Raw genomic sequence first — 20,098 nt, 5'->3', positions numbered from 1 at the left:
GAAAATCACTGGTTTTGTAGTTATTAATCACATGTGATTGATGTAATAACTATAAGTATTTGACTTGTATCCCCCCCCATTAAAGCATTTAAAAACATTTAAACCATTGATTAAGGGGTATGAACTCACCTGTAGTGAGTGGTACTGATGTACTGAAGATGTAGGATTGCTAGGTGTCAAGTGAAGTCTTGAACACACGCTATGATCCTAGTTAACATATATTCACACATATGTGTACCCAATTAGATTTAAACTACTAATTGAAATTGTTTAGACCTCCTAGAACATGCTAAACACTTTACATAACTGTTATTAGCCTTAAGGACTTCATCTAAATTGTTGTAGGACCCGACTAGTGAATTTAGGGTTCCAAAGGACCCCATATATGAGTTTACTCTCCCATAAACTTCACACAAGGAGTTTACGGTCGTAAACCCTTGAGTTTACGATCGTGAACTCCTAGGCTTAATGTCCTTTGGTGTTTTGAATTCCTAAATGATCCCTAGAAGCATTCCTACTTGGTGGATTAATTCTTGGAAGGGTTTAGGGCACTAATACACTCCTTTGAGGAGTTTACGGCCCCAAGGCCATTTCCTTTTGATTTTACTACCGTAAACTCATATGGAAAGGGGTGTTTTTGTGTTTTCAAGTCCCATACTCATCTAGGATATGTTTTAGACAATTATCTAAGGGTAATGAAAGCCTTAGGCACACTTTGGTACCCCCTTTTGATGTTCACGGCCCAAAGACCATTTCCATCAGAGATTACGACCGTAATCTCTCTTTGGGATGAGTCTTTGATGTTTTAAGGTGCTTGATTTAACTAGGAGTAAATCTAGGTATTTGTCCAAGGCTTTAGGAGTGGTTAAAGCACTCTTTGACCCTTGAGTTTGGAGTTCACGGTCCAAGAACTTCTTGGGCCGTGAACACCTTTCTCTTGGTGTTCATGGGTGATTTCTAGTCTTATAAACACTAGCATACAAGCCTAAGGTGGTTACATATCACGGGGGAAGGACTAACCATCATTTTAGGAGTTTACTCCCCAAGGTGTTCTTGGGCGGTAAACTCTCGAATCTAGTTGTTTTGCTATGAAATTGATGTTATTAAGCACATTACTAGCTATATAATACAACTAGAGAGAGGTACTCATGATTTGGGATGAAAAACCGAAGATCCATGAGAGAGAAAATGGCTTTTCTCTAGTTGGAAATGTAACTAATGAAATAATTTGGTTAAGAATCATATATATAGTCCTGGGATTTTTGGCAGAAAATATTTTTATTGAAGAAATGAACTCTAATATCATAGAGTTTTGAAATAACAGAGTTGCACAAAACCCTAGTGCATCCTCTCTCCTGATATCTCTTTAAGTGTAAATCCTAAATTACTCAAACTTATACTAAAAAGTCTGAAAACTTACTACAACTGCTCTGACTTCTATTGAAGTGATATTGTTTGTACATAATAGTGTTGGGTTATGAGCTTTCTAACACTCCTAAGTGTACATGCAACCCTAAATACCTTGGATCTATGTTTTCTCTATTATACATGCAAATATGAACATCCAAGGTATTATCCTAATCTAGCATACAAAACAATGGATATAACAAGATAAAATACATACCTTTTTCATGTAGAAAGTCTTCATGAAGCTTGAGTGCCTAGTGCCTCAAGTGTGACACCTCAAATGGTTCACACAACACCAAATACACATGGAATGACTTGAGAGAAAACTACACTCATGAAAATCGGCTAGCCCTTTTTCTTCACACACTAGTGGCCGATTTTGGTCAAGAATAAGATGCTTATATAGTTAGGGTTACACCATGTAAACCCTAATTGACATGCCTTTCATTTCCATGATCCATGGGTACAAATACACCATGGACCATCCTATGGGTTTTAGCCCAACTTGATTATCCATGGAGCATTAGCCCACTATACAAGTATGGATGATTTACACAATCAACCCATATATTTAATTAGTCTTCTTTTGATCACTTAATTAATCCTAGATTAATTCTTGATCAATACTAATTAAATAATCCTATTATTCTTATTATTAATATACTAGAACTTATAATATATTAATAACCATAAGTGTCTTATTTCTCTCATTATAGTCTATCCAAGTGCATGATGCCATGCAACCCAAATGGACCATGTCGGGTCGGGTCGAGTCTTACCAATTATAGTTATGGACTTAGACATTAATCCAACAGTCTCCCACTTGGATAAGTCTAAAACTATTATTGCGTATGACTTCAGGAACCAACTGGCAATCGTAGCTCTCAAAAGCTTCTGTCGAACTCTGACCTTGTCGATGAACTCTGACCTTTGTCAGTGACTTGTCCATTAGATAAGGGATCATATATTCCTCCATTCTAGATATCATATGGACTGAGACATGGATTATAATCATTCTCTCTGTCCATTTGTTGTTTCCCGATTTCCGATTTATGACGACTGACTAATTAAACAAATCAAATCAGTCCTGGCCCGGCCGAGCACTTCCATTTGTCATCATCAAATCATCGATGGGCCCACAAATATCGCTTTTATCCCGAAGGTAAAAGGAATGGATAAACTTCGACTCATATGGCTTGTTCTACTACTTGTTGAATCATACATAAAGGCACGTTTTATAGCACCGAGTTACCAAATGCGTTTTCGTGCAATCAATGTACAACCAACTCATAGTAACAACTCATATCTCTAGGTTTGAAGAATATAAGATATTATCGTCTCATGATCACTCGTGATAAAATCCATGAAGTGATTCCAATGAGCGCGGGTTGAATCCAATACTCAGAACTTATGAGCACTCATGAGTGTTGTAGCCCATTGTCCAACACATTAGACCTCTACAAGCCAACCCATGACAGTCTTAAGTCATATCTACTTCCAACATATGACCGACTGTGGATGGTTTGAATAACTTAGTCATTCCGGAAGAATAACCCCGTTTATTCAGGAAGTCAAAACATGCAAAGTGAAACACAATAATAATTGAATCCAATATGGTATCAAAACCTATGAACATAAATAAAACACCTTTTATTTATCACCATATGATTACACATTATTCATTGTATACTGTTTCAGCTATCAACTTTATTCTTGAATTTAAAACAATAGTTGTCCCATGCTCCAAGCATGTACACTATGTTTTTCTAAACACTAGTCATGCCATACACCAAGTATGCATACTATGTTTGTCTATGATCTTTACTTTGTGAACTAGATCAATTGATCATAACTTCAATGATTCTCTTTTCACAGTCCCAAATCCTTACTGCAAATGCAAGAATTCCAAATTCATGCCATTTACTGAAATCTGTTAGATTCTAAACTTATATGTATTGATCCTCTTGTAATGATTATGCACAAAGTCATAAAGACTTGACAACAAACATTACAGAGCATTCCAAAGGAGATCAACTCCTTAGAAACATCCTTCTTGCATTAAGTTTCCTAATCTTAAACAGATTGAAAAATTCTAACTTTGAAACATTTCCAGATTCCATTTTGACTATCACTTCTGAACAAGAGTTGCCTCCTTACAGATTATGTCAATATGGTCCTTCCAGAATTATCACTATACTTCCAACTGTCCTTGAGCAACCAATCTTTGGTAAACCTTAGATTGTCCTCGACAATTGTTTAATCCTTTTAGTCATATCCAGTTCTAAACCTTTTCCCTTCTTAATGCCCTAGGCATTTGGAAAATTTTTAGAAAGGATGAATATAGCACATGTAATCGATCCTATATCCGAAGCATATGGGACACGATTCATGATGTCTCAGATAAAGACTAGACCAGTCTTTTGCTATAACATGTCCATTTCTATTTGCCAAGTTCTCATAATTCAGATTATGAAAAGGGATGCCGTAATCATAATCGAATTTTAGAACGCAAATAATGGACTCATATACAAAATTTCCTTATGTTGAGCCATTCCAAGATGAAATTCATATATATCCTTGACTAAATGATTAAAAACTCACGATCTAAGCTTATAGATTTGAGATGAAGTATAATTTCCTCTCCCTTAATTATAGCAAAACAACTTATCCCAATTGAAAGCTTTTGTTTTCTATAATTAACATTGCTAACTTGCAATACTTATTATAATTATCATGCTCCCACTAACATGATGATTGTTAGCATAACACTTATGCACCCACTAGCTTTGACATGTACTCAGAAATCAGCTGGACTTCTAGAAATCAATACTTCATTGACTTTCTTACCAAAGTTTAGATTTCTGATACTAGATAGTTTTGATAAAACTTTATCAAAATCATACACCTTCCCTTAGATAGCACACTTGTGTGTCTAAACAATTATGAAGAGGGATGCCGTAATCATAATGGTTAGACCTTTTTGCCACTTCTCACAAGTCCAGGTTAGTGTGCCGGTAAACCACACACGCTCCACTAACGACTTTGAGAATGCAAATATCACAATTGCTATCTAGATAAAATCTACTTAGTGAAAGAGTTTCGTCACCATCATTTTCATGAATCGGAGAGAAACCTTATGACACTTAGATTTATATGGTGTATGAGTTCCTACCCATATGAATTTGTCAAAACCATAATCACAAGACAAAGATAATGAAAAATCCAAAACCATATGGATTGAATTCAATCTTAATTTCTTGCCACCTAGCAGCTTAAGGGCCTGCCATTGCTTCCAAGTTATTAAGAAACCAATTGAGAACTCTAAGAACTCATATGCAAAGCCAACTTTAACTGGAATGGTCACAGATATGTTAACACGATAGGTTATAAACCTCAAATTGTGTGCTAGAGAAGAACTTTAGGTTTTATTCTTGATTAGTTCTTGAGACTTTCAAGACCTTTAAGACTCCCTTGTCAAACATCCAAGAGATAGTGTGGATTCTTATCAAGACAAACACTTCACAAAATTGGCCTAAGTTGGTCTTTGTTTTATCCAAAGCATCATAACTTACCAATTTCAAATGTACAAGAGTACAAAACTTTTACTCTTACATTTGACAAGTGTTTTAAACCTTCTTTAAGACATGTCACTCAAATTACAATCTTGGAGTATGACTCTAAGACTTGTATTGGAACGAAGTATGACTCATCTTCTTGATTTAACCTTTTCAACAATTCAAGTTCCTCTTCTTAGTTATAAAAATGCACTAAGATTTTCCTTAGAGAACTAATTTTGATATGGTTTCTTAATCATTAAGATGATCACAAAACTGATACTAAAGTACTCTCCCATTTTTTCAGATTTGAGAAACTTTTATCCTTCTGCCTAATTTGATTCTTCTTATTCGCTCTGCCATACATTGGAACCTTTTTCCAATGTCTCAGAGTTACACTTAAGCTTGTAAGTATAATGATATTTACTGAGCTTTAGTAAACTATGACGAATAGTCTTATCAATCTTTTGTGGTGGACTTAATCAGTGCACAAGAATGTATACTCGATACCTTAGTCCTTTACTTGACTCACACATCCATGTGAACGAGTAATTAGTCTTAATTTTTCCAATACTTGAAAGTTCTCATTCATCATGCTATACAACTTGCATGATTCCAAGTTCCGGTCCAATTGAAACTTGGGTGATGAGAATCTTTCCTTATTTGGTAAATTTAGACATTACCACAAATGAAAGAATCAATTTCATATTTCCACTCTTGCTATTGTTGGAATCATATAAGCAACAATTTTTTTTTTCTCAAATGCCATTGTAAGGATATTTTTTTAAAATAAATAAAATCTAAAATTTTCTTTTATTTTAAAACTTTGTGGAAAAACTTATCCTTACAATCCATATGAAAACTTGTTGTTATCTATTCCTAAGCAATATCTCATAACTCCTAAGAAGTAGCTCAAGAATCCGATCTTCAAACTATGGGATAAAAATTCATCTATGCGATCAGGTTCAGCATATTCTTTCTTTAAGTTTCTTCACTTTTCTTTGATTCTTAAAACATCACCATGTGACCCAGTCACATCATGTATCAAGAATCTCATAATAGAAACTTAATAGAGTTAGATAGTGGACTTTACCTGAAGTAGAGTCAAACTTATTGACTTTAACATCCTTAGGTAAATTTTGCAGCTTCGCAACCAATGCCCCTTCCTTTGGCAATATAAACATATGGACCATTTGATAATGGTACACGGGACTATCACAGACTTAGTTTTTCTCTTTACCATTTGGTCAACCGAGTTGACTATGGCCGATCCCTTTCCATTGGGAAGAGAATCCTTTTCTGGATTTCCTGTGTTACTATCATCAATGTCCAACAAGTTTTAAGGAAGTTGATCTTAACAAATAGATAAGATCATTAAGGGTCTTGTCATAGTCTGTTTCATAGGTGTCCCAGAAGAACTCACTATGTGACTTAGAAAGTAGTTGAACCACCAACTATCTCAAGACTTTGACACCCAACTCTCCCGGCTTGTCAATATGTGACTACATCTCCAAGATGTGATCACACCTAGACCTTGCCTTGCCAATAGGGCTTGAGTGACCTTAAACTTTTCAAGAACTTGTGGGTTAGGGAGAATAATTTGAAGAGGTGAAGAAGTATGATATCCATTGGACATCATCTTCATTAGGAAAGCTTGTTTCAAGAGATTTGGGAAGATCATAAATGTCTAAACCAGACATATTTTTGGGAGATATTCAAGATAGTTGATCTTAAGTCCTTAATATGACACCCAATATGAAATATTAAGGCTAGGACCCAACAAACTATTTTATAACTTAGAAGAGGTATGCCGTAATCCAAGCTATAAAATATTTGAAGGTAGGTGAATGACGATTCACCAATTTCCACCAAGATAAACGAAATGTATTATTAGGTTTTAATTGGTTTTTGAAACTCCTAGATCTTTGAGATTCATTGAACTGTTCAATGGCATGTTTCAATCTCGAGTGTGCCCTTCAGGTTTTGTGACTGGGATGCCGAGGATCACAAAACAAGGTGTGAAGTAACCATGCAAATTACTTGGTACCCTTAAGTGTTTACCCCTTAATCGATGTGCCGGTTAACCACACACGCTCCATCGATACTATGATAAACATTAAGTTACCTTTCGCCTACCTTGTTAAATATGCATTAGTGTGCCGGTTAACCACACACGCTCCACTAACCGACTTAAACAAAGTGCAAAGTGTAATTTCATGGATTAGCACCTTATTCACATTTTTCCTAAGTAACTAAGATTGGGTATTATTAAGAGTTTTAGTTACTTAGTATTTATCATTAATACTTTTAATGAAGGGAGAATTATAGTCCTGTCAAACCCGTTCGGCTAACGACCCTCCACCGGTCAAGCAAGCGGTGGGTGAGAGTGGACACCCATTAAGTTGCCATTTTATAGGCAACAACCTTATACCCACCTTATAGACCGGCTTCGTGAATGAGGCGTACTAGCGGTATGACTGACTTTACTCTTATACATACATATATATATATATATATATATATATATATATATATATATATATATTATTAACTTATAATATTATAAAGTATAAGGGTTGAATTTTAACTTTTAAAATTATAAGGGCTAACTTGGAATTAAAGTATTCATAAGTGAAAACTTTACAAATTCCAAAACTTGAGGGCAAGTTTTGAAACTATTCAAAACTAATTAATTCCATAACTTATGTGTTTAAAGTAGTTTTAATCCAAAAACTCTTCAAGTTCCATAACTTGAGGACAAGTTATGGAAGACTTTAAAATAATAAAAGAATTAACTTTTCTTTATTTTATAACTTATGAAATTAATTTAGGTTACACTTTATTTATTTATTTATTAATGAAGTGACTCTTGAACCTCCATAACTTAAGGACAAGACTCTTCATCTTTTGTAACCATTGCCAACTTTTATGAGTTTTATGAAACTTAAATGTGACTTTTCATATAACTTGAGGACAAGTTACAAAAACACATTTTAGAATCAACTCTTAGATTAATTTGGACTGAAAACACTAATTTCACATAACTTTCCTATTAATCTAAGCAACTCATAAGAATAAGATAATTCAAATCAAACTTTTTCATGTAATTAGTCTAAACCTTAAACTAATACAAAACATGAATCTATTGACAATTATCTTTGAAATTGGATTAGCATGAACATTACCACATCAAAAACAAGTTTATAAGTTCAAAAACAACTTAGGGTAATGTTCCTAGTCCATTTCTAGCCAAAAACCTCGAAAATATGCTGTCTGGGGCTCCTACTCGGCGAGTGCATGAACCTACTCGGCGAGTAGGATGATTTTACTCATGTACTCGGCGAGTTCAACAGTGGACTCGGCGAGTACAGTGCCCAGAAAGCCAGAAAATCGAGTTTTTCAGCATTTTTCAGCAATTTGCATCAAGTATAATAGAAAACAAGCCAAGGCTCTGATACCACTATTGGGTTATGAGCATTCTAACACTCCTAAGTGTACATGCAACCCTAAATACCTTGGATCTATGTTTTCTCTATTATACATGCAAATATGAACATCCAAGGTATTATCCTAATCTAGCATACAAAACAATGGATATAACAAGATAGAATACATACCTTTTTCATGTAGAAAGTCTTCATGAAGCTTGAGTGCCTAGTGCCCCAAGTGTGACACCTCAAATGGTTCACACAACACCAATTACACATGGAATGACTTGAGAGAAAACTACACTCATGAAAATCGGCTAGCCCTTTTTCTTCACACACTAGTGGCCGATTTTGGTCAAGAATAAGATGCTTATATAGTTAGGGTTACACAATGTAAACCCTAATTGACATGGCCTTTCATTTCCATGATCCATGGGTACAAATACACCATGGAGCATTCATGGACCATCCTATGGGTTTTTGCCCAACTTGATTATCCATGGAGCATTAGCCCACTATACAAGTATGGATGATTTACACAATCAACCCATATATTTAATTAGTCTTCTTTTGATCACTTAGTTAATCCTAGATTAATTCCTGATCAATACTAATTAAATAATCCTATTATTCTTATTATTAATATACTAAAACTTATAATATATTAATAACCATAAGTGTCTTATTTCTCTCATTATAGTCTATCCAAGTGCATGATGCCATGCAACCCAAATGGACCATGCCGGGTTGGGTCAAGTCTTACCAATTATAGTTATGGACTTAGACATTAATCCAACAAATAGAATTTCGGGTTGTCACATCATCCCCTCATTAGAAGGAATTTCATCCCGAAATTAGAATTTAAGCAAATAAGTAGTTACAAATAACTAAGAAAAAAGACGAGGATATTTCAGTTTCATCTGATCCTCACGCTCCCAAGTGAATTCCGGTCCTCGCTTGGCGTTCCAGCGAACCTTCACCATCGGGATACGGATTTGTTTCGTTTGCTTGACCTCTCGGTCCATGATCTCTACTGGTTCCTCCACGAAGATGAGGCTCTCGTTGATCTCGATCTCGTCGAGTGGAATAACAAGAGTCTCGTCGGACAGTCACTTTTTCAAGTTCGATACGTGGAAGGTAGAATGTACGTTACTGAGATCGCGCGGTAAGTTAAGTGTGTAAGCTACTGGGTCGATTCTTGCGAGAATATCGAAAGGCCCAATGTACCTTGGATTTAGCTTTCCATGCTTTCCGAAGCGTATCAAGCCCTTCCAGGGTGAGACCTTCAACAGAACGTGGTTCCCCACCTGGAATTTCAACGGTTTCCTACGTTTATCTGCATAGCTTTTCTGTCGGTCTTTGGAGGCTTTCAATCGTTCACGGATTTGAACGATCTTCTCCGTCGTTTCTCGTATGATTTCCGGACCTGTGAGAGTGCTTTCGGGAATTCGTCCCTTAGCTAACTGGGGATCACCCACCTCAGCCCAACACAGAGGGGATCTGCACTTTCGGCCATAGAGGGCCTTGAATGGAGCTGTCTTTATGCTCGTGTGATAACTGTTGTTGTAGGAAAATTCGAAAAGGGGTAAATGAGTATCCCATGCTTTCCCGAAGTTTATCACACAGGCTCGCAACATATCTTCCAAGGTTTGGATAGTTCTCTCACTTTGCCTGTCGTCTGTGGATGGTAGGCTGTACTCATGTCCAGCCTAGTTCCTAAGGAACTTTGTAACGACTGCCAGAACCTCAAAGTGAATCTACTATCTCTGTCTGAGATAATGGATAAGGGAACACCGTGCAGTCTTATAATCTCTCTAATGTAAGTTCTTGTAAGTTTATCCATCTTGTCTGTTTCTTTGATTGGCAAGAAGTGTGCAGACTTGGTCAGTCTATCGGCGATGACCCATATGGAATCAAGTCCACCCGTCGTCTTGGGCAACTTGGTTATGAAATCCATAGTTATCTGCTCCCACTTCCATTCCAGTATCTCAGGCTGTTGTAGAAGACCGGAGGGTTTCTGGTATTCGACCTTGACCTTTGCGCAAGTAAGGCATTTACTCACGAAGGTAGCAATCTCTGCTTTCATGTTAGGCCACCAGTATAACTTTTTGAGGTCCAGATACATCTTATCTGATCCCGGGTGCATGGAATAATGAGTGTTGTGCACCTCGTTCATGACCAAGTCTCTGAAACCACCTAGTTTCGGGGTCCAGATCCGGTCCATGAAATAATAAGCTTCCCCACCCTTAATCTCTAAGTTCTTATCCATCCCTCTTAGAGATTAACCCGCCACATTTTCAGGCTTCAAAGCATCAAGCTGAGCTGCCTTAATTTGTGTGGACAAGTGTGAATGGATAGTCATAGTCAATGATTTGACTCTACGACCAGAATATTCCTTCCGACTCAGGGCGTTAGCTACTACGTTGGCTTTACCCGGATGATAACGAATTTCGCATTCGTAATCACTGAGTAGCTCGACCCACCGTCGTTGTCTCATGTTGAGATCCTTCTGGTCGAAGATGTGTTGTAAGCTCTTGTGGTCTGTAAAGATAGTGCTCTTCGTTCCGTACAAGTAATGTCTCCAGATCTTTAGGGCAAACATAACTGCTCCTAATTCAAGATCGTGGGTCGTGTAGTTGACCTCATGTATTTTCAGCTGTCTCGAGGCATAGGCGATGACTTTACCTCGCCCTTCTGGGTCAGTGTTGTAAGAGGTTTCGCTATGCGGGAGAAGTTCTGAATGAACCTGCGGTAGTAGCCAGCGAGGTCTAGAAATTGACGAATTTCCGTAGGCGTCTTCGGTGCTGAACAGTTCTCAATGGCCTTGATTTTGGAAGGGTCCACGTGTATACCCTCTTTGCTAACCATGTACCCTAAGAATTCGACTCGCCGAATCCAAAATTCGCATTTTGAGAACTTCGCATAGAGCTTCTCTTTCACACCCCCAAACCAGATCGGCGGAAACGTTCGAGGGTGGATGACTTCATGTATAGTATCGTACCAACGAATGTAATAGTGAAGAAAGAAAACACAACCATCATCAATATAATTGAAAGAGTTACATCATAGAGTAAGTTTACATGTTTCAAAATCAATTACATCATGATGACAAAGTAAGTTTGAGTTTATCGCTTTAGCGTCCTGTCCTCGAAAGCATTTGATTTACCTGTTTAGTAATTTCCTGAGAATACAAGTTGTTTTGAAAAGTGTCAACACAAAGGTTGGTGAGTTCATAAGAGTTTTAAATTGAGAAATAAGTTGTTTTTCCCCGTAAAAGCAATTATGTTGTTCCAGAAAATCCGATATTTTCCTCAAAATGTGAAATGTAAGTTTCTATGTTATGAAATAGTGCATCGTAGAATTCCCTATAGATTCCTTTTATAATTTCCTTGTGTATATAAGTTATATAAAATTAAAGTTAGATAAAACGTTGAATGTAATGGGTCTGCCCTAGGCCCACAACCCAACAAGGAACAGGAAATAAGGCGGAACCACCAATTCTAAGCCAATCACGATTAGGTTCTATATAACTCTAGCATATACACTTATAAATTATAGCTGAAAACTAACGATTCGAGATTGAATGTCATCTTAAATCCAAAAAACCGAAACCAAACCCTAGTGTAGTGTAAGAAATAGTAATAGTGGCTGTGAACATAAACTATACATATCATAGTTCATCGGATAGTGATAGTGACTAGTGAACATTAACTATGCATATTATAGTTTATCAAAAGTGGTGGTGATGGTGAATATAAACTATACATATCATAGTTCATCAAATAGCGATAGTGGTAGTGAACATGAACTATGCATATTATAACTTATCAAGAGTGGTGGTGATGGTGAATTCCTTTCTTGTAATTAAGTTCGTAGTGTAGATGAAACATAAACTATACCTATTATAATTTATCACTTTGTTTGTAATGTATATACGCCATAACTATACCGGTTTATATATAGCGTGTTCGTTTGTGGGGGTATAATGGACTTAACTATACTTGTTATAGTTTATCTTAATTATTCATAGTGGTAATAACCCTATTGTATGTGTAATACCTTTAATAATGTGTTTGTCATGTAAATAAATCCTAAACTATACCTATTATAGTTTATTAAATATTTGTTTGGGTAGTGAGCATAAACTATACTTGTCATAGTTTACCAATGTTTGTATTTTAATGGATATAGCCTTGTAATACCATTTATATATTTACCATACGTATGAAGGTAAGAATCCATTTGTTTTCTGATGTATGTCTATATAATAAGCCATGATGATATATATGATAATAATATATCATTACATGAAGGTACACACCTTGCTCAACAAGTTACAAGGTGTAAATGAAATTGAAAACATTTTTCTAGTATTGCCATTTCTATTCTGTTTTTAGAAAATTTATAGAAAAATAATTAAAGGTGAAAATCAGAATCCGTAAAATCTGAGAGTTTGGAAAATGAGTCTAGTTTGTTCATAATTTTTATTATAAATTTTAATGACCTCTAACTTGTGTGAAAAAGTCCATAAGCATAGACTGGTCCGGATTGATGTTTGAGATGATAGGCAGTTTTATAAAAATCACCATAAATTGTAGAAACATCGTATGGAGATGCGCAAGTATTCATTTTAAAGCTAAGAACTGGAACTACTTTCACCTAAAACAGTTTTGAAAACTAAAATGTTTAATTAGTCCAAAACAGTCCGTGAATGGAGTCCAACTTTTCTGATGAAAGCTGTTAGAAAATTTTAGTTATGTTCTTGGTGTTTTAACTTGTATTCCCCCCCCCCCCCCCTAAAAACTTGAGAAAACATGAAAATGTAGGGGTATGAACTCACCTTGAGTGGTTTCAGTGAGTGAATGTTGAAGAAGTGAAGTGTTCAACTCAAGAACACTTGAAGAATTGCTTTGAAGATTCAAGAATCTAACACAATAATGAGGGAAATTTGTGTAAGAATCAATGATTTGAATACAGGTAAATGTATTAATCATGAGAAAGGTGATAAATCTTACCACAAATGAGAGAAAACTTGATGATCAGCCCTTAAATCTCGAATTTGAGGGAGAGAATTTGAGAGAAAAGTGGGTTTTGATCTTTGGTAGAAATGAGAGAAGTGAGTGAGAATGAAGAGTGGGAGAGGGGATTTCCCAACTCCTTTGGACGTAAGTTGCTGGAAAATGAGTGGGGTAGTACCATGAGGTGACTAGGAGTGGTGAGGAGTACAATAGCTGGTCAAAGGAATGGGTATGGGGTGGTGGTTTGTGCCAAATATTATGGCAAGATTCACACTTCACCTCAAGATCTCACTTAAAAGATTTTATTCTCAAATAAATATTTTCATGAAAATATTCCCAAATTATGATTATTTAGGGTCTTAAATGTTAAAATATTATTTATGGAGAAAATCCCACGTTAAAATAATTAAAAACGGGCTTAAAACGTTAAAAGTATTGAAAACCGGGTGAAAAAGGGTGAAATCCGAAGTTAGGACCGGAGTCTCGGTCATCAGCAGCCAAAACCGGAGTGGCTTAGTCACTTGGGGAGGATCTGAAGGGAAGGGACTGCAGTCCGAAGAGAAGCTCGCTGCGGGGGGCTCGGTTCCGGATTCGGCGCTGCGGCTCGCTGGCTGCGGTCGGCTTGCTGCGGCTCGCTGACTGCGGTCAGCTTGTTGCGGCTGCACCTTAGGGTTTCGGTCCTAGCTACTTCCGGTCAAAGAAGGTCCGACCCTAAGAGGCTTTGGCCCTGTAGAGGGGATTTCGGGTCTTTTTGGGGTTTTTCTCCATTCTAACTCCATGTTAAGCAGTTTTTGACCCGGTTAAGGGTCGGAATGACCCGAATGACTTCAAAAAGTTACAGAAACTTTTGAGAAACATTTGGGAGAGATTTCACATTCTTGGAGAGATTTCACATACAAAGAGATATTTAGGAGAGATTTCACATTCTTGGAGAGATTTGGAGAGATTTGAAATACAAAGAGATATTTGGAAGAGATTTCACATACTTAGAGAGATTTGGGAGAGATTCTCGATAAGAAGAGATAAAGTGAAAACGATTGAGAGCAGTTTTGTTTGTGACCTATTTGAGTGTCCGGCTTCACAATGCAAGGTCCGTAAACCCTGTTAAGCCTTGTTTATGGATCTTACACACTCGCGATGAGTATGCAACATTGTTTTATCGGTTTGGCTCGTCACTTACCACAGTTTTAGGTTAAGGAGATCAAGATGTACGTACTTTTCGATTTATGATCTCTCAATAGAATAGCGAGTTGTTTAGTAAATACATAACGTAAGCCCTAGTACACAGGGGTTAGTTGGGTTGACCGGTTTGACTTGCCTTCTTTATTTGACTTCGACTTGACCAGAATTTGACGGTTGTCACATCATCCCCCTGTTAGAGGGAATTTCGTCCCGAAATTTGAATTTAGGCAAGGAGTAGGCATGAATAATCGAGCCAAAAAGTGGGGATACTTCCTAATCGATTGATTCTCACGCTCTCAAGTGAATCCAGGTCCTTGGTTGGTATTCTAGTCGTGTGATAAAAAAAATTGAAGTCACTTGGAAATAAAGGCACTAGATTTGATCATAAAGACATTGCAGACAAGACACCACTGTGCAACTTTTAATAGAGTTATAGTACTATAGATTTACTACAAGACTATTGCTGCGAACTAGGTATACTACAAAAGACAAGTATACACAGCACGAGGGTCCCTTTACTGGTGGGGTTTCGCAAAAGATAAGAGTCTAATTGCACTAGTTTTAAGCAGTTTATGAGTCTGTTACAATGAATGCTTTAGATATTTTTAACGAGGTCCGGAGTAGTTTCTCCTGCGGCAGTGATCCTTAGTATCTTCCCGTCTGTGCCGGAGTTCTTTATGATTGGACAGTCCTTTTTGAGGTGTCCAATCTCGCCGCATTGGTGACATGTCTGGCTTGCACTAGCATTGGTGGCGGAAGTGAGGTGTTTAGTCAAAGTTACATGGACACGGGTGCCCTCCTCGTTCATCCACTTCGAAACTTTCCTTTTATGCGGTCTGGTTTTACCACCACCCTTGTGTGCAGGGTTTGTCCCGATGCCATGGACTTGAGAAATTGGTCGTGCCGGTGCTGAAGGGGCAGGAGTTGCCACTTGTTGTTGTTGCCTGGCAAGTCTTTGGGATTGTTGACGCTCCTTTCGAGCTCGGCGATTTCGTTTCCTCTTCTCGGTTTTACGACTTTGTACGTCCGTGACTGTTGCCCTTTGTTGGCTTCCTAGATCGATACAAAAATCGAAATTTTCAATTCCTTTATCAGTCGTGATTGCGTTACCAGTGTTGGGGTTTGTAAGGACAGATGTCATGGCAGCTGTTACCGCGACTTGAAATGTAGCGGCATCGATATAAAGGATAGGGGCTTCATTATTCGGTTGACTATTCCCGGATGATGACATGATTCTGCAACACGAAAGACAAGGAGTTTGTGATTGACTAAGGTTGGCTCTATATTATTTTGATTTTGACTAAGAGATGAGTTATTATACATGAAAACTTAGCTTATACACATTATGATATAACCAAGACTGGGTGGATAGAAATCTCACATTCTATTGTCTACCAGGTCTTCGTTATATATAATTGGGGAATGTATAAGTGAGTAAATCATAACGAATAACATTCTTACTAATCCTTCTTAATGAACTAGAATTCCTAGTAAGGGCTATCATTGAACCTAGATGTATTTCAACCGTTCACCTATAGAGTAGAAGTATGTTCTCGAAGGTTTGACCTACATCCCTATGATGCAGTCCTATTCCGGAGTAGAAGTAAGTTCGTAGAATGGTCTCATGACGTTTGTCGCTAAAACCGGGTTCCATTGGTTGGTGAATAACATGATCCAACCTTTGAGAGAGAATTGGGAATGATCCCGGAGCTAAATTACTCTTAGTCCAACAACTTGACTAGAGTGGGTTTTAGATAGACTCCTATGGTAGCATGATGGAAGTATTTGGACAAGGGATGACACATAATTTAGCTGACTGACAATGTCTTTGATGTTTGAGATGTAACAGGCTTGGGAAAATTGACCTTGTAGAGGGTCTTACATTACATCCAGAGCAGGGAAGTTTTGGCCGCCTAAAGGCCTAACCAAAAGTACCTACAGTGCAAGATAGTTCCATAGAGAATGCCACATAGGACATAGATAGGAAAAATGATTCCTTTTTAATAGGGAAAGAAGGTAAGGCATCTACTACTGGCGGCGGTCATCCCTCTGGTGAACCCTTAGTTCAGCTAGTTGCCACTCCATATCAAGCATGTGCCTTTCGTGCACCTTCTGGCGTACTCGGAGTTCTATGACTTCGGTTCGTGTTTCAGCCAATGCTTGCAGCAGGGTTTCATGGTCTCTTTCAGATTTTTCACGAGTGTGCTCTAGGCGATTGGTGCGGATTGTATGCATTCTTGCCTTTGCATCAACCTCTGCGATACGATGGAGAGTTGTTCTGCCCTGAATCTCGTTTTGGGCAACTCTACGGACCAGGATTGGAAGAATTCTATCTGCTGAACTCCCTTCACTTATGTTGTAGAAGCTTCGGTCTACATTAAACAACATAGGTTGGTCTTGTACTTCGCTCCAGGTTTCCAAGCACTCCACTCAAGGACGCGTTGGGCCTTGAAAAACCGGACGAGGGTTAGGATTCAGAACAAGGGTCATCGGGGGTAGGTTCTCCACTTCAGGTTCGGAGTCGGAACCGTCAGCAAAGCCTTCAGCTTGGTGACCATCCACAGGGATTGGGTAATCATTCTCTGGCTCCTCTCCGAACCATCCAGCTTTGTCGTGGTTGGGGTAGTACGGGTCGTCGTGGGGATGGAATCCAGCCATGATATCTTTGTGAGAGATGGAAATATAAGGAATAACTAAGTAGACATACTAATTAGATAATTATAAGATGATCTTTATCAGGTACTTCAATACCTTGTTTATGTTGGATTAATGTCTAAGTCCATAACTATAATTGGTAAGACTTGACCCGACCCGTCATGGTCCATTTGGGTTGCATGGCATCATGCACTTGGATAGACTATAATGAGAGAAATAAGACACTTATGGTTATTAATATATTATAAGTTCTAGTATATTAATAATAAGAATAATGAGATTATTTAATTAGTATTGATCAAGAATTAATCTAGGATTAATTAAGTGATCAAAAGAAGACTAATTAAATATATGGGTTGATTGTGTAAATCATCCATACTTGTATAGTGGGATAATGCTCCATGGATAATCAAGTTGGGGTAAAACCCATAGGATGGTCCATGGATGCTCCATGGTGTATGTGTACCCATGGATCATGGAAATGAAAGGCCATGTCAATTAGGGTTTACATGGTGTAACCCTAACTATATAAGAATCTTATTCTTGACCAAAATCGGACACTAGTGTGTGAAGAAAAAGGGCTAGCCGATTTTCATGAGTGTAGAATTCTCTCAAGTTATTCCAAGAGTATTTGGTGTTGTGTGAACCATTTGAGGTGTCACACTTCGGGCACTAAGCACTCAAGCTTCATGAAGACTTTCTACATCAAAAAGGTATGTATTCTATCTTGTTACACTCATTGTTTTGTATGCTAGATTAGGATAATACCTTGGAAGATCTTATTTGCATGTATAATAGAGAAAACATAGATCCAAGGTATTTAGGGTTGCATGTACACTTAGGAGTGTTAGAATGCTCAAAACTCGACAGTGGTATCAGAGCCTAGGCTTGTTTTCAATTATACTTGATGCAAATTGCTGAAAAATGCTAAAAAACTCGATTTTCTGGCTTTCTGGGCACTGGACTCGCCGAGTCCACTGATGAACTCGCCGAGTCCATGAGTAAAATCATCCTACTCGTCGAGTAGGTTAATGCACTCGACGAGTAGGAGCCCCAGACAGCATATTTTTGAGGTTTTTGGCTAGAAATGGACTAGGAACATTACCCTAAGTTGTTTTTGAACTTATAAACTTGTTTTTGATGTGGTAATGTTCATGCTAATCCAATTTCAAAGAGATAATTGTCAATATATTCATGTTTTGTATTAGTTTAAGGTTTAGACTAATTACATGAAAAAGTTTGATTTGAATTATACTGTTCTTATGAGTTGCTTAGATTAATAGAAAAGTTGAGTGAAATAGTTGTTTTCAATCCAAATTAATCTAAGAGTTGATTCTAAAATGTGTTTTTGTAACTTGTCCTCAAGTTATATGAAAAGTCACATTTAAATTTCATAAAACTCATAAAAGTTGGCAATGGTTACAAAAGATGAAGAGTCTTGTCCTTAAGTTATGGAGGTTCAAGACTCACTTCATTAATAAATAAATAAATAAAGTGTAACCTTAATTAATTCCATAAGTTATAAAATAAAGAAAAAGTTAATTCTTTTATTAGTTTAATGTCTTCCATAACTTGTCCTCAAGTTATGGAACTTGAAGAGTTTTTGGATTAAAACTACTTTAAACACATAAGTTATGGAATTAATTAGTTTTGAATAGTTTCAAAACTTGCCCTCAAGTTTTGGAATTTGTAAAGTTTTCTCTTATGAATACTTTAATTCCAAGTTAGCCCTTAGAATTTTAAAAGTTAAAATTCAACCCTTATACTTTATAATATTCTAAGTTAATAATATATATATGTATAAGAGTAAAGTCAGTCTTACCGCTAGTACGCCTCATTCACGAAGCTGGTCTATAAGGTGGGTATAAGGTTGTTGCCTATAAAATGGCAACTTAATGGGTGTCCACTCTCACCCACCGCTTTCTTGACTGGTGGAGGGTCGTTAGCCGAACGGGTTTGACAAGACTATAATTCTCCCTTCATTAAAAGTATTAATGATAAATACTAAGTAACTAAACTCTTAATAATACCCAATCTTAGTTACTTAGGAAAAATGTGAATAAGGTGCTAATCCATGAAATTACACTTTGCACTCTGTTTAAGTCAGTTAGTGGAGCGTGTGTGGTTAACCGGCACACTAACGCGTATTTAACAAGGTAGACAAAGGGTAACTTAATGTTTATCATAGTATCGATGGAGCGTGTGTGGTTAACCGGCACATCGATTAAGGGGTAAACACTTAAGGGTACCAAGTAATTTGCATGGTTACTTCACACCTTGTTTTGTGATCCTCGGCATCCCAGTCACAAAACCTGAAGGGCACACTCGAGATTGAAACATGCCATTGAACACTTCAATGAATCTCAAAAGATCTAGGAGTTTCAAAACCAATTAAAACCTAATAATACATTTCGTTTATCTTGGTGGAAATTGGTGAATCGTCATTCACCTACCTTCAAATATTTTATAGCTTGGATTACGGCATACCTCTTCTAAGTTATAAAATAGTTTGTTGGGTCCTAGCCTTAATATTTCATATTGGGTGTCATATTAAGGACTTTAAAATTCAGCTATCTTGAATATCTCCCACAACATGTCTGGTTTAGACATTTATGATCTTCCCAAATCTCTTGAAACAAGCTTTCCTAAATGAAGATGATGTCCCTTGGAAATCATACTTCATTCACCTCCTCCAATTATTCCCCCCAACCCACAAGTTCTTGAAAAGTTTAAGGTCACTCAAGCCCTATTGGCAAGGCAAGGTCTAGGTGTGATCACTTTCTAAGTCACTTATTGACAAGCCGGGAGAGTTGGGTGTCAAAGTCTTGAGAAAGTTGGTGGTTCAATCACTTTC

Source organism: Lactuca serriola, chromosome 6, assembly GCF_051521515.1.
Source record: "Lactuca serriola cultivar US96UC23 chromosome 6, Lser_US96UC23_V15, whole genome shotgun sequence".
In the NCBI taxonomy this organism is placed as follows: Eukaryota; Viridiplantae; Streptophyta; class Magnoliopsida; order Asterales; family Asteraceae; genus Lactuca; species Lactuca serriola.
This window is presented reverse-complemented; position numbering follows the sequence as displayed.